We start from the raw sequence: 14,611 nt of genomic DNA, 5'->3' as shown, positions 1-14,611 counted from the left end.
GCATCACCTGCTCCCCACTCAAACGCCCGCACGGGAGCCGGGCACGGGGTGCGGGACCCTTCCCCTTCTCGGGCTGCTTTCCGGCTCCCTTTACCATGGTCTGGGCAGAAAGGAAGGTAAATAGTAAAGACGAAATAGAATAGGGAAGAAGAAAAGAAAAGAGTTTAAAAAAGTAGTTTGAAATTAACCAAAAGTAGCAGAAAACACAAAAATATAGAGCTAGAAAAATAGAGGGATAGATAATAAGTAAAATAGATCAAAAAAAGTTCAAACAAGCAAAGGATGGCAGAGATTGATAGAGGATACAGAAAGGATGCCCAGAACCATAGCAATGAATGAAAAACAAGATGGCCGCGCCCGTTCACGACCGCGTGGGTAAGTTCGCGCGAGATTTCCCCCGCAATCACACGCAAACTTGTACTAGCGAGCCGCACACTTTGCGAGATTACACATAGCGCCCGGAAACGGAAATACGTCACGCAAACAAGATGGCCCATGTACGACCGCTAGGGTAACTTCACAACGTTGCGCTACAAGCGGCTTGCGAAAACGCAAAAAATCACGCGAACTAACACGCCGCAAAAAAACAAATCGTATATTTGCACGAATTCGCGACTTCCGAATTCGATCTCGACCCTATTCGCGCCCCGCGAATCGCGCGAAATTGCAGAAAAACTATTTTTGCAAAACTGAAAGCACTCAGCAGGTGCAAAATTTCAACTCATCATTAGTAACCATTCCCTGCTGTGCTTCCTGAGGGGCCCCTCCAGAGTTCAGTTGCCTACTTGCAACTATTCTATGACCCTGCTCTGACCCTCACAGCAGGCTCAGAGAATAGCTACAAGTATGCCACAAAGGTCCTGTTAAAAAAATTACACTGCAACAGAAAGCAATTACAGATAAGGAAGCAGGTGCCAGACTGGAAGTTCAAATTCAGCGGCACATTAATCAGCCCCTAATTCATTCATGTCAGTTGAGGCAGGGCAGGTGTGCTAACAAATTTTGCAAAACTGAAAGCACTTAGCAGGTTCAAAAGTTCAAGCTCATCCTTAATCAGGAAGCACTTACAGCTAAGGAAGCAGGTGCCAGCTCAAATTCAGTGACACATTAATCAGCCCTAAATTTATTCATGTCAGTTGAGGCAGGGCTGGTGTGCTTTTCCCACCATAATCTACAGTGATGAACCAGAGGGTGGCAGTGATGAACCAGAGGTGGCATGGGTGAAACAGAGGGTGGCAGTGGTGAAACAGAGGGTGGCAGTGGTGAAACAGAGGGTGCTGTGATGAACCAGCCGTAGAAACAACATGGTCGCGACCGTTGCGACCCGACAAGTAAGTTCGCATTTGCGAACTGGTAAAAAACCCTCACAAACCGGCGGAAACCCTTGCGAACACAAAAAAAAAATTGCGAATCCGTAAATACGCATTTTCGCGAATTCGCATAATTCGCCCATGCTTACTGGAGAGCAGAGCGGACAATCTCTTTTTCGCCACTCCCCAGCCTGCAGGTTCCCGTGTTGGGTCAGGGCCTCAGTCAGAGGCCCCAATTATTATTTGTCTTTGTTTCGCTGCAGGTTTCTACAGACGGAGTCTTCCAGGGATGCGGGGACCTGTCGATGCAGCGTTTCCCGGACTTGCTGCGCAGGCTGTTGGGCGACCCTCAGGATCGGGGCCCGAGTCGCGATCGCTGGTGGTTGGTCCTCCCAGGGATATGGTGTGGATCCACGCCTGTGGACAGAGGTTTGGGTGCTCCCAGCGAATTGGACTGCCAGCGGGACAGATGGCACTGGTGGAGGATACAGGGGGGACCGCAGACGTGGAGGAGAGGCAGGGTGTACACCTGTTCCTGGAGTGTGTGGATGGTACTGTGCTTGAAGTGCAATTTTGCAGCATTGCAGCGGTGAGCTTGGGTTACGTGATTTAGACGATGCATTAAAATACCCCCTACACCCCAGACCCACCCTAACACACCCTGACCCCTAAAAATACCCCTGTACCCCAAAACTTTAATTTGCACAGTAACTCAATTATGCGTAGTACGCACATGCTAAGTAATGGAACATGGGTAGTAAATGCATGCCAAGGAAATGAATGCTACCTAATGGCATCTGCTAACTAAAATATGCGTAGTAATAGTAATACGAAGTAATGACTGCATAGTAAAGGTAGAATACCACAATGCTTCGCTGAATGGCTCTGCTCGTAATGTAGTTCGGGTATTGGAGGGGGGGGTCGCTCAAGAATGACCACTCAATGGCTCCGCTTGGCTCTCCCTATGCATTGGTTGAGAACAATTTTCAAAAGAGCTGTGGGTTGTACTATATATTCGGCCAAAAATTATTTGAAGGCAATAAAGACCTGCTGGGTGGTATTGTTAACAGGTTGCCAATTTGCATCCACAGAGATTTGTTCGCCTCACTAATCACACTAGCAGAAACCGCAATGCTCCATTCGCGGTTGGTGAGTGTTTTGCATCGCTACAGTTTCAGTATTACGTGGCATTCCTCAGTCGCCATTAGATCAAGGATTATGGTGGGTCTAGTCCATAAATGCCAAATTGTCAATTAATATTTATTGTTCATTGGCGAGAGTTTATATGGAAGGTGGTGGCCGCCAATGGGAAAGCAGTGCCTGCAAGGAGACGCTGAGCTGCACGTGCAAATGTGGAACGCCTTTTGTTTTGTTAACTTATTTTCTAACTCGCACAATGCGAGGCAAGGTGTTTTTCACGTTGGTGAACAGTAGCCGTTGTCACAAAATGTACACTAAGCTCTCACAGAGCCCTGGGTGAAAGTGTTGGGCAACATCAGAAAGTGCACATTTTGCTGCTGTAGGCTTTAATACCAGGCCTCTCTTCATTTTCCCCTTCGCTGGCTCCACAACTCGGCATTAATTTTATTGAGGGTAGCGAGGTTTTAGGGTGCGCTGAGAGGCTATATTTGTTCCCAGGTCAAGCCCGAAATGGCTTGTTGTGTTTACGGGGCAGAGTTGCTCTTTTTACGTCCATCCCCAGTGACCATTTTGTTCTGGTTGCAGTAGGGTCCGTGCCGAGAATGTGCCATGAATTATCTGCAGTTTTTGGGCACTCCCTGCACAATGATGAAGTGTCGTGTGTAGTTGCAACAGGTTATCACGTATAATATGTAGCAGGGAGAATTCAAGGGTTACATGGAAGTCATAATTCGGTTTCATGTACCGATAGAAATATGAACACACTTTTGCAGTACAAGCAGAATGCTGCTTTCCTGACCGTAAATTCTTGGTGCTTTGGGCAGGGGACTCCCGGGAATACTTGCACAATGGAAGAGGTCATCACCTCCGTGGCTGGGGTTGGTGCATGCATTCTGGCCCCTTTTTTTCTGAGACGGTACCCATCTGTGATGGCAGGGTTTTTTCGTACCACATTGAACCTCAAAAATATAAGCATTTTTTTTGTGCAACGTGACCACGGGATACCATTTGTTATGATGAGGTGTGTTGGAATATCTAGGTTTGTGCAGCAGAATACCCAAACTGAATACTTTCAGTGCTGTATTGTTTAATACTTCTTGGTATCTACATGTGGGGGCATGCACACTTGGTTTGCACTTTCGGAGTGGCTGTTTGCACTGCAATAGCATACTCAAATCAAATCAAAATTATCTTTATTCGACTGTCAACAGGTGCAGTCATAAAAGCACATAAAATACATATATATACAATTCATTTATAAAAAGGATGCAACAGACATATAAAAAAGGGCAATCACGAAAGACTAAAAAATATGCTGTAAACCAATATGAGTGTACTTTTTTTTGGGACATAATTACTTGTATGATACAGTACATCTTGGGATCAACCTTCCATACTTAGTCTAAACTTCAGGGCTGTTTTTAAAAACTTACAAGTGAAAAAAGTGCTATCGCCATGTAACATTTGAAGATATAAAAGTGCTGGCTTAATTTGCACAAAGTTCAACTTTTTAAGCAAGGGTTTTAAAAACATACTTCGTGGTCTCGAATAGAAGGTGCACAGGAATAAAAAGTGAGCCAAGTCTTGCGGAGACTTGTTGTCGCAGCCGCAAGGTGGCAGCACTTGACCTCTATGGGCTCCGCTCGGTACAGCTAGCAACAGATGATATATACCAAAGCGGAATCTGCTCAGCAAGAAGCGCTCATGTCTGGATATGTTCCAGGATAAATATGGTTCAGAGCTCACACACGTCTTAGTTAAAATATGGCTCCTTACGCTGGCCTTCTTTAACTCAATTTCTTCCCTATCAAGATGTCGATTTAGTAGGAAAATATCCTTTACAGAGTTTACATCTTTCTTAATAATATGCTGAGGTGTTAGGTAAAGATCCAACCTGCCCAGATCTTTACAGCAATTTCTAATGTATTTCAGCCAAGGTATCTTGAGTTGCCCTTCCCAGGTGAGGGCTTCAGCGAGAATGTTATGGGTCAGTGGTATTGAAGGATTGAGCCAACAATTCATCCAACAGAGCAGAGGATTGACAGCAATTTTATCTCCTAGGTGCGATGTGCCTAGTTCCTCATGAATGGAGAAGTTTGCAGTACTTTTAGGTAAACTCAGGACCTGTTTCAGGAAGTTATTTTCAAGAGTTACAAGGGCGTCTGCTGGTAAGAAGCCCCATAATTCACTTCCGTAACAGGCAACCGTCACGCTTTTTGCTTGGTAGAGCTTCATTACGGCGGACACTGGAGTGTTACCCATTTTGCGTGCAAAATCCATAATCCCGCTGTTGGTCCTTAGGACTTCACCTTTCTTTTTAATTATGGCTGGGCCCCAAGTAAGTTTGTGATCAAACAGCACTCCTAGGTATGAAAAAGTTTTTGTTGACGGTATGTTTTCCCCGTTAACTGAGAGGGGATAACGTTTTTTTCGGAGCTGAGCCTACCGCCATAACAAAAGATTTGGAGTTGTTGATACTCAGGCCACGTGAAGTCATAAATTGAAGAAAGGAGTCCAATAGTTTTTGAAGTCCAAGTGCTGTTCTGGATAAAAGGACGGCATCGTCCGCGTATAGCAGAACCGGCACGCCCTTTTTCCCAATGCGAGGATAATCCGTGTCAATTTTTAAAAGGTGTTCTTCGAGACCATTTATATATAAGTTAAAAAGAAAAGGTGCTAAAATACAGCCCTGCCTGACCCCCCGGTTAATTTTAAAGTCTCTCGTTACTTTCAGATCTTTTGTGTAACGGACATTGGCACGAGTGTCGTTGTGGAGGTCAGCCAAGAAGTTGATCAAATTATTTTCAACACCCATATTCTGCAATACTTCCCAGAGTTTACTCCTGTCGACACAATCAAAGGCCGAGGAAAGGTCCATGAAGGCCATGTATAATGTTCCTTCTCTGGCTTGAGTGTATTTCCCACAGATTAAATATAGATTCAGACATTGAGTAGTTGTAGCATGACCTGTTCTGAATCCATACTGGACGGGGGTCAATATATTGTTATGTTTGGCCCACGCGTTCAGCCGGTTTAAAAGGATCCCCCCCACAACCTTTGCAACTGAGTTTATCAGAGAAATTGGTCTGTAACAAGCCGCTTTTGTTCTGTCACCCTTTTTATATACAGGGATGATAGTAGATGCTCCCCAGGACTTAGGGGCGCCCACTACGATCCCGGCATTAATGACAGCTGTAAGAATTGGGGCCCAGAAAATGATGTTATGTTTAAATAAGTCCGGTGGAAGACCGTCTGGACCCGGAGCTTTATTGCTAGAAAGACCATGTATCCCTAATTCAACTTCTTGGATGGTGAAGTGTAGTGGAATACTTTCAGGAAGATGAGGTGGTTGCAAGGTCTGTGGAGCGTCACTCTTAAAAATGGAGCTGAAATGGGAAATCCAGTCATTCTCGGGTATCGCTGTTCCCAGGCTCTCGGCATTCGGGTCATCAAAGAGTGGTTTATTGATTATACTCCAAAACTTCGAGCTGTTGCCCAAGGTTGAAGGATCAAGCAGAGATTCCCAAGTTTTAATTTTTATAGACTTTTTACGAGAGGCAAGAGCATTTTTGTATTCTGCACGAAGGGCCTTAATAAGTGCAGAGTCTCTTGGCTTATTCTTGAGAGCTGCTTTTAGTTTTCGATTAGCTAAGGAACAGGCTTGATCAAACCATCGAGGATATTGGGCAATTGGCCCCTTGACAGGTACAGTCAGCAATTGATCAATCCTTTTAGACACCACTGAAAAAGCAGATAAGATGGATTCCGGAGAAGCGGAATTTGAGGCACAGAGCTTGAGTTCAATTTCACAGTACTGAATTACAGTCTCATACAGTTTATCACTGTTTATCAAATTCCATTTCAGGCGGCGGCTATTGTTTACCGGCTTAAGTGCCCCTGGGTCCTTGATGTTTTTTCGGAGTACAAAGGGGCCGCATTGTAGCTCAACATGTAGGGGGTTGTGATCACTGTGAATGCTTTCAAGGATGTCAAAATTTAGCACCTGTTGGATCACACCAGCTGAAAGTAGGATGTGATCTATGAAAGAACCTGACTCAGATCCTTTATAGGTTGGATTTTTGAATATAAAAGAGTCGTCTTTCAAAGATAGTGCCAAGGTTAAATTCATAGTGTCCATTAAGGTGTTCAGTTTTGTACCGCGATGGCAGTGGGTAAAATGAGGGCCTGTTTTAAGTCCACAGCCCAAAGAGCCCAAAGGTGTTAAAAAAGGGCTTCCGCAAATGTGCGTGTTGAAGTCACCAAGGAGTATTTTGTCCTGGGGCAATTTTTTCCGATTATCACTTAGATGATGTAAAAGAGTGTCGATGTTACATTCGCTCGGAATAGAGACGGAATTGTAGAAGTTGACCAAGGCTATTCCTTTCTTCCCCTTTCTGAGGACCAAGATCTGGATGTTCTTGCTATCCATCTGCACACAGTTAATCTCAGAACTAAGTGACAGACTAATAAATATTGCTAAGCCCCCTTTTGCCCTACCACTGGGCGATGGTGATGCATGTACAAAGAAGCTATGAAATCTCTCAATAAAGATATTACTGTCTACTAACCAGGTTTCCTGAAAGCATAGGATGGTGTACTGCTTAACAAAGTATACCCACATCGGGTCATTGACTTTAGAGGCCAGTCCAGCAATGTTCCAAGACAGTATTTTAATTGAATTGGGGTCGTTGTGATCTGAAGTTGATGCAGGGATTACGTTAGTAGAATGGTGCGAATGTAAACTAACATTTGTTACTGAATTCATCCTCTGGTGTGTAACGGTAGATGAATATTGAGAGACTGTAGAGAAGGAAAGACTACAAAATTCAGATACAGGAGGGGCAGGAATATGTTCCACTGTGGGGCTCGCTAAGTAACTAGATCTCGTCATATTGGGAGTGTTAGCTAAAAAGCCCTCGGGGGTACTCAAGGATGTTAATAAGTTGGCCTTGGATTCTACAAAGATATCTTGCCTATCAGGGCATGAGACAAGAGGCAGGTCAGATGACAGTCAATCAACCTCATCCAGTTGGTCGTGGTTATAGAGTACATCAAATCTATTGGCCGTTGGAAACCCATAGTCATTAAACTGTAAATTAGAGTGATGATATGGACGATGAAAACTGTACCCTTGTCTATCAGCTATTACTGTTGGTTGATAATTATATGTTTTGTTTACCCAAGGATGAGTGTAAGGGTATGGCTCTAGGCCCACTGGTATGCCTTGGTGAGGTAAAGCAGGGGCCGACCAAGGTTGATAGTTTGGCTGTGGCATAAAGGGTCCTTCTTGAATATAATTAAATTTAGTTTTATTCCTTTGGGTATCTGAGCGAACTGGATAAAAATAGCTTAGACCCATAGTACGGATCAGGCTATTTGTCACAGGGCTCCTCCAGTCTGCAATAAATTTCGCTGCTCCTATATATTTAAAGGTGACCACAATGCAGTCACCCTCTGTAGATTTAAAACGAGTACCCACCCACTCGACTCTTTTGACATATTGGATAGTTCCTGTTATATTGGGAGGAAGAGGCCTGTGTGTAGTAAGCCATTGCATTACTTTGTTCTTCAGTTCCTCCCGTGTCTCCTCTCTATTATCGTCTACTTTCGGTACCCCAATCATAACTATTGTGTAGGGATTTGACTGTGGTGGTAGATTTATATATGATGCTGATCGTGTAGTGGTGGGTTTAGCTGGCTGTGAACCTATTACTTTTGACTGGGTGTTAACAATTGGGAGAGCCGTATGACTTAAACTCTCAGTTGTTCCTGTGTTTGTATTAGGTGGATGACCCTCTGTTGCCCACTCACAGTCATCGTCATCCTCACCTGCTTGGGTGTTTAGCGTGTTGACTATGGGTATCGTGATCGCCACAGTGGGCTGAGCTGTTTGAGAGCTTGTCGTCAGGTCAGTTGTGGGGGGACTCTGATACTGTGTTTTCTTTAGATTTTCTGTGTTCTTTAAAGAGTCACAAGGATTTTTTACAGTTTTAGAGTTCTTTACATTTAGAGTGGTCACAGCTGGAACAAAGGTAGATGGTAAGTTAGGAGTTTTAAGTAATCTAAGAATGCTGGATGATATGTCATTTTGAGCCCTCTCGAATTTACTCAAGGCCTTCTCAATACTAGTAATCTGATGACTAATAGGTTGTAGAAGTGATTTAATTAGAGTTTCAATCTCTCTCATGGATGGTATGTTCGTACTACTCTTCTTATCTATATGACCTGTTTCCTCATTGACCAAAATAATACCTGTGATGGTCTTAGTGTTTCCATGTACGTCATGATCCTGTAGAGCAGTTAATGAGGGCCCCCCGCATATTGGTTCCGTGGGTTTCTTCAGGCTTGTTTTCTGCCACATGTCTTTAATTGAGCGTTTAAGTTTGCCTGAATGGGGATGGTTTTTCCTCATCGAAGGTTTAATTATTCGCTTATTCCGTTTGCCCTTTAAAAAATTGAGTTGTTTAAAAATTTGTGATTCTGTCGGGTCAGTGACTGTTGAAGCGCTCACCTCAGGATGAGCATCCAAACCTAAAGATGTAACCTTTTCCTGATGATCATTATTTACACTATTTGTTACAATCATAAGACTGTTATCCAGGTTATTCTCCATTATATCAGTTGGCAGAGATTTAGACGTTATGTCTTTGACATGTGATCTTGGTAATTCCGAGAATGATTGCAACAGTAGAGACTCCTGCGATGAAGCAGTGTTATCCATGTTTTGGTCGTCATTAGTAGTATACGTGGACAAATCTGGGAAACATAAATTTGGAGTCAAAGAGAGACGCCTCTCAGTGTTCTGAATGGCGTCCGCAACAACATTTATGGTTTTTTGGAGCATTATGTCTATAGCAGTTATAGTGGGTAAAGGTGTACTCACAGTTTTAAGTCTGCTAGTTGATCTAGTAGCCATTGGTGTTTTTTGTGTTTTGGTCATCCTTTACCAAAGAGTAATGCCCCGTTCTCCGTGTATAGATTATAGTGGATGTGACTTCTGAGTCCTGACAGAGGTGCTTAGGGGGGTGGCCCGACCCGGCCACCTCGCGCCGCTGAGGGCCACAGAGGGCCCGCCCTTTGCCCAGGCTTAGCCCCGGGCCCTGCCCCGCGCGCGGTCCCGCAACGCGGGAAGGCCAGCCCCTTTAACGGCGCCTCCGGGCGCCAAGCCTCGACGCGACTTCCTGTCCTGTCGCGGAGGCTTCTGGGGGCTGTAGTCTCTACTCCAGTCCCCGCTCTGCAGCAGTCCCGGTGTCAGAGGGCTGCGGCGGGGAGTAGGAGACAGCAGGCGCGGTGAGGGGCGCTCGAGACCCCTTGACGGCGAGGCTGGTGGTAGGTCGGGATCCCAGGAGTCGGTCTAGCGTGCAGGAACACACACGCACTGGACACAGCAGGTATGGCGCTTACACCCCGCTCCACCGCAAGGCCAGCCCCTTTAACGGCGCCTCCGGGCGCCAAGCCTCGACGCGACTTCCTGTCCTGTCGCGGAGGCTTCTGGGGGCTGTAGTCTCTACTCCAGTCCCCCGCTCTGCAGCAGTCCCGGTGTCAGAGGGCTGCGGCGGGGAGAAGGAGACAGCAGGCGCGGTGATGGGCGCTCGAGACCCCTTGACGGCGAGGCTGGTGGTAGGTCGGGATCCCAGGAGTCGGTCTAGCGTGCAGGAACACACACGCACTGGACACAGCAGGTATGGCGCTTACCATACTCATATGCCTGTTTCTATAACTGAATGAGTGGGTTGCATTTCCCTCTTGTCTCGGTGTGATGGGTCTAACCATGGCCATTCTCCTTTGTTTCAGTTTTCTTCATGGTGATCCTGGGTGCTCATCTGGAAAGGGGGGCACGTATGGCGGGGCGCCGGCCCCTCTTCCCCTTGACCTCGATCGGTGGTGGGGCGTGCCCCGCCGCATCTTGATGACGCGGGGGTGCGCCCCACCGCTGATTGGTGTCGGCTCCCCAGTTGACCCGGAAGCAATAGAATTGCTTTCGGGTCAAAGGGGGGGAGCCAAAGGGGCGGACCAGTTGCGACTGGTCTACCCCGAAGGGGTTAAAAGGCAGGGGGAGCACGGGAGGCGTCCTCTTGTTCACGCGCTCCCCAGGCCTGCCCTTTGTCCCCAGCCTCCATGAGGCTGCAACATTTTTCTCTTTTGCTTATTTTCTACAGGTACCACGAGCAATGACAGGAGATCTTTTTCTTTTATTTCTGCAGGTTATTGCAGGCGAGCACCGGAGCTTCAGCGTCGGAGGAGGGACGGGTGTGCATTGCCCATCTGTGAAGGGGCCCGGCAGTGTCGTCCTTTATCTCAGTCGAATCGGGCGACGACAGGAGCGGGCAAAAGCGGGCGAACGGCGGTCCCAAGTAAGGCGTGTGCGCGATTGTTAAAGGTACAGTGAGGGGGACGCTAGCGTACCGGGCCAGTTGTGGGTTTGATCGTTGGACGGAGGAGCGCTCCGGGAGCCTTCAGTTGGATACATTGGCCTGGAGGGTGGACGAGCCGTTGGAAAAAAGTATGCTTCTGCGAGTTAAATAATTTAAAGGGCACGAGCAGGGAATTGTTAGTGCGGCATTACTCGGGGGCGGCTGTGTGAATCTCGAGGGGGTTATTTTGGTTGTTTCCTGCAATTTAACCGTTCAATTTGAAAAGCGAAGCAGGGTCGGCCCTGGTTAGTACCTGAAGGGGAGACCACATGTGAAATGCTCAAATTTTAAAAGCAAAGCAGGGTCCGGTCCGGCTCGTACTTGGATGGGGGATCGCATGTGAAATACCAGCCACTGTAGAACTCAAAGGAATTGTGCAGCACTCACACAAGGACCACATCTCGCAAGAGGGCTTGAGAGTGCTACACAGGTGCAGTGAGGTGGATTATTATCTGCTGGGGACAATTTTGAGAGGGATTATACAGGACATTGTTTTAATAAGCACGGTGTAGAAAAGTGGGGGTGTGCAAGGGCAGTGAAGGTTACAGAAGGGTGAATATTTTGTGTTGTTAACACTTGCATGATTTAACTGATGCCCATGTAAAGGGCTTGGATACCCAGTCTAGAGGCTATTCGCCTTGCATTTGGACAACATACCTGCTATCTTGCTAATTGTGTTTTCATCGTAGAACTTCTGTTAGGGCGGCACGGTTGCTGAAACGAAGGTGAACGAAGCGGCGGACAACGCAGTAAGGGGACACAGGCAGGCCTGCACTTCACTGCTTCTGGTGGGCCGCCGGGTTAGAGTGCGCTCGCCCAACACCCAGGCTAGCTGGGTGGCACGGTCCCAGTTGCGTGGTGCTTACGGCCAGCCTGTGTACCTCCAACTTTGTACAGGTAAAAGCCGGGTTAGGTCCTGGTTGGTGCTGGAATACATCGTGCTCGCAGGGTTGGCACAAGTGTAGGTGGCTTACCAGGTGCAAGGTGAAAGAGTATGGCCAGTAGACGTGGCGCAAAGCGTTCCCTCATGGAACATATTCTGCAGGGTATGTTATCGAGTATGTCAGCAATGGACAGGAGCTGGGGGAACGTGGAACAGATAGGGAAAAGCGTGGCGGAACTCAAGCAGAGGTTGGATGATCAGGCTGGGCCATCTGGAAGACCCAAGCAAACATAGTGCCCCCGCAGCCCAGGGGGGAATTAGATCCTCTGCCCAAGCGGGCCAGGGACAAGAAGGATACTGGTCGGGTCCCGAAGCAACAGGGAGATAGGGGTCCTTCTGGGGGGGTCCCAGAAGGGGGGGTTTGTGCCACCGGTGGTCCCTATACATATTCACCAAAGCCCATCAATTATTCCTGTAATACCGGCACCTGCTGCACCAGTGCCAACACCAAGAACAGTGCCTCTGGTGGTCCCAGCAGTAGTCCCGGTGGTACCCACAGCTAACCCTGTACCTATCCTGGTACCAAATATGGCAGCCCCCATCCTGGTATCAGCACCTCCAGGGGGTGGTCAGGTCCCCCCGGAGCTAGCAGCACAGATAGCGGCAGTACTCCCTTGGCTAGGGACAGGGGGATGTTACCTTCTTCTGTAGGCGTGAAGGAGGTGGGGGCGGACCCTTTGGCAGAGGCACATAGGACGGTGGCAAGGATCATGACTGTTCCAGGTAGCGGAGGGGGGCCAAGTCACGAGCCGGGGAAAGAGGTAAGAACGTGGCATTACCAGTGCTAGGTGAAGGTACAATACCCTCCAGGAGGGAACATTTGGCTCAACATGTTACACAAGAAGTGAAAGATTTAATTTGGGCGAGCAAATATGTCAATATGTTTTCTTTGCTCGTGGATAACAGGGAAATGGAGTATGGTAGGAAGCAGAAAGATTGGATGTCAGCTAGCGAATGGCGGGAGAAATTACAAGAATCAGGGTGGAGGAGACATTTATCAACTGGATTAGAGCCTTTTCTGTGTTTACGGCGATTACAGCAGTGCGTTCCCCTATTTTACAGGCAGAGATGGCGTGTTACCACAGTAGGATCACAACGTTCCATGATAAATATGGGGGGGAAGGATGGAAGGACTGTGACACGAGTTTTAGGAAAGCTAAAGAGTATAACCCTTCACTTTCCTGGGATCGGGTTGATTCCATTTCATGGTATGGCCAGTTTACAGTACGGCAACCTGGTAGTGCAGGGCCAAGTTGGAACAGAAGCTACCCCTCCAAACCCCAACAGCCCTTTCGGCCGGGACGGGGTGGTAGAACGGCCAATAAGTCAGGGAGTAGTGGAGGGCCAAAAGGGGTTTGCTAGGATTTTAACAAGTGATCATGCACCAGGGCACAAGGCACTTGCAAGTTTAGGCACGCATGTTCCATTTGTAACCAACCTTCCCACCCAGAAACAACTTGCCGCAATAAGGGTAACACCTCTGGAAACAGAGGAAGAAAGATACAGGACTAGGGAGAGGGGACGGCTAGTGTCGCATTCACCCATTGACGTTCTGGCAATGACTCCTAGGCTGAACAGGTACCCAGACCACGCCTCTGCGAGAATGTTACAAGAAGGTCTTTTGAAGGGCTTTAGGATTACAGCGGTGGGATAGACCGGATCAACAGAGTGTAGGAACCAACTATCTGTTAGGGACAATCCAGAAGTGGCAGCGACAAAAATTAGTAAGGAGCTGCGCTTAGGCAGGGTAGCGGGTCCTTTCGATCATATCCCTGTGCATAACTTTGTTTGCTCACCTCTCGGCGTGGTGCCAAAGAAGGAGTTCAGGCTCATCCATAACCTGTCAACACCTAAGGGCTCATCATTAAATGACGCCATCAATGAAGACATTTGTAGCACCAGGCAGTGGATATGTTGAGGACTTTGGGACCTGGAGCCTTGTTGGCAAAGTCAGATATTGAGTCTGCTTTCCGGCTACTACCTGTTCACCCTCTAGATCAGCATCTGCTAGGTTTTTCATTTCAAGGCAAATTCTATATGGATAAGTGTATGCCCATGGGTTGTTCTGTTTCCTGCGCCTACTTTGAGAAATTCAGTTCCTTTTTGGAATGGGTTTTTAGGCAAACGACTGGACACCATCACGTCACGCTTTAACTGGATGACTTTCTCTTTCTCGGGTCGGCGGGCTCGTAGGAGTGTGCGTGGGCATTGCAGGAATTTTGCGTGTTCATGCAGGATTTTGGGGTCCCGCTGGCGCCGAGAAAGACGGTGGGTCCAGCAACCACATTGGAATTCTTAAGCCTTGAAATAGACTCAGTGGAGGGTTGTTTTAGGTTACCTAGGGAAAAAATCATTCAGCAATGTTTGGCCAAAAACAAGGTGACACTACATCAGCTACAGCAGACTGTGGGCCAGTTGAACTTCGCACTGAGTGTGATACCCATGGCACGCCCATTCTTCCGCTCAATCTCGCAGACCATGACGGGTCTGCGGGAGAAACACCATCGCACAAGACTGCCGGCCGAGGTCAGCCAGGACATGCAGATTTGGATCGCATTTCTGGAGGGCTTCAACTGCAGGGTAGTGTGGTCCGGTCACCCCACGATGTCTGCAGAGTTAGGTTTATGGACTGATGCTGCGGGCAGTGTGGGATTTGGTGCCATACTTGGAAACAAGTGGGTGGCACAACAGTGGCCGGTTTGGTGGATGGAGAGTGGCTTGACGACTAATATAGGTTTCCTGGAACTATTTGCAATCTGGGTTGCATTGACAGTTTGGCCTAATCAGTTGTGTAATCAATCTGT

The sequence above is a fragment of the Lissotriton helveticus genome, chromosome 6, assembly GCF_964261635.1.
Source record: "Lissotriton helveticus chromosome 6, aLisHel1.1, whole genome shotgun sequence".
NCBI classification, from domain to species: domain Eukaryota; kingdom Metazoa; phylum Chordata; class Amphibia; order Caudata; family Salamandridae; genus Lissotriton; species Lissotriton helveticus.
This window is presented reverse-complemented; position numbering follows the sequence as displayed.